This window comes from Corapipo altera, unplaced genomic scaffold, assembly GCF_003945725.1.
Source record: "Corapipo altera isolate COAL_440 unplaced genomic scaffold, ASM394572v1 316, whole genome shotgun sequence".
NCBI lineage: Eukaryota > Metazoa > Chordata > Aves > Passeriformes > Pipridae > Corapipo > Corapipo altera.
Window position 1 is genome coordinate 559,273 of NW_020884974.1, and position 1,891 is coordinate 561,163.

Genomic DNA, 1,891 nt, shown 5'->3' on the forward strand with positions numbered 1-1,891 from the left:
CTGAAACCAGGAAATCCATTCTGTAGCCTTGAGAGGCTTCTGTTTGAACACGTGGGGCCCTGAAAATTGTTTCCTTGAACAGGTTCTCGTTTCAACCTGAAAAAATGCAGGGGATTTATTTATGAAACATGATCTTTCATTTTGTCCTCGGGCTCACTTTCAGACTCAAATGACACAACTTGCACTAGCCAGCCTCCTCTGCTTCATTCCTTCAGGCTGGCCCATGTGGTCGAACGGACACTGAACTCAGTCCAAAAAAGACAAGCTGAAGCAAAAAACAAGTCACCAAGTTGGCACGAGAGGCAGCACCACATGGTGTAAATGATGGGAAAAGTGTAAATATTGAGCAGTGATAGAATGATGTATTCAGATGCAAGGTTACTGCTCTGTCCCAGCTCCGTGCTGAGATGACCCCACCCAGAGCACTGTGTCCAGCTCCGGGTTCCCAACACAGGAAAGACCTGCTGGAGCGAGCCCAAACAAGACCACCAAAATGATTTCCTCTGCTGTGAGGAAAGGCTATGGGAATTGGGATTGTTTAGCCTGGAAGAAAGAAGCTTCAGGGTGACTTAACTGTGGCCTTCCAGTACCTGAAAGGAGTTGACAAGAAAGATGGAGAGAGACTATTTACAAGGGTCAGGACAAGGGGGAATTGCTTCACACTGACAGAGAGTAGGTTCATGTATTTATTCCTTACTGACATATTTTTTCCCACATTCTTTCCAATGTTAATTTCAGCTTGCAGATTATGGAGAATAGAAGTCGGTGTGCCATAATGGCCTTATCAAAGATAAGTTTATTTTCTTTCCTTCCCCCCCCCCCCATTTGTTGTGTGCTTCAGCAACACTGTTGACAGCTGGACTTGATGACCTTGAAGGTCTCTTCTAACACTGGTGATTCTGTGAGTCTCTGTGGGAAGTTCAGGCCTACAAGTGCTGTTTCAGCTAAAACATTTCAGGTCAGAAGAGTGTGAGGCCACTGCTGCCCTTGTGCTGAGGGACTGAGCCAGCAGCATGCTCAGGGGGCCAAGAAGGCCAGCAGAACCCTGGGGTGCACTGGGAAGAGCACTGTCAGCAGGTCAGGAAGGGGATCCTGCCCCTCTGCTGGCATGGTGAGGCAGATCTGCAGTGCTGGGGCCAGTTCTGGGCTTTTCAGGACAGGAGGGACAAGAGCTCCTAGAGCGGGTCCAGCAGAGGCTGTGGATGGAGCATCTCTGGGTGCAGGAAAGGTTGAGGGAGCTGGGGCTGCTCAGCCTCGAAAAGAGACACTGAGAGGGGACCTCATCCACGTCTGTCAGGGTCTGCAGGAAGGGGCAGAGGATGGCCCAGGCCCTGCTCAGTGCGCCAAGCAATGGGACAAGAAGCAATGGGCAGGAACTGATGCCCAGGAAGTTCCGTCTGGACATGAGGAAGAACTTTGCTGTGCAGTGCTGAGACCAGAGAAGGTGTGGAGTCTCCCTCACCGGAGATATTCCAGAACTGTCTGAACACAATCCTGTGCCGTGCGCTCTGGGATGACCCTGCTGGAGCAGGGAGGTGGGACCAGATGAGCCTCTGTGATCCCTTCCAGCCTGACCCATTCTGGGGTTCTGTGACTGGGGCTCCCCGCCAGCGCCGTGGGCAGCCGCCTCTCGGCAAGGCGCCCCTCCGAGGGCCGTGACAGGGATGTGACAAAGCGGGGCGTCGCTGCGCGGGGCCCGGGGCGGGACGGGCTGCGGACGCAGGGATGCAGGCCCCAGGATGCGCCGCGGTTGCCATGGCTACGCCGCGCCACCCCCTCGGTTGCCATGGCAGCGGGCGGGGGACGGGTTTGCCGGTGGCGCCGCCGGAAGTGCCGGCGGGGGTGGGGTCCGGCCCGGAAGCGCGGCCGGCGCGGCGGGAGGGCCGCGGCG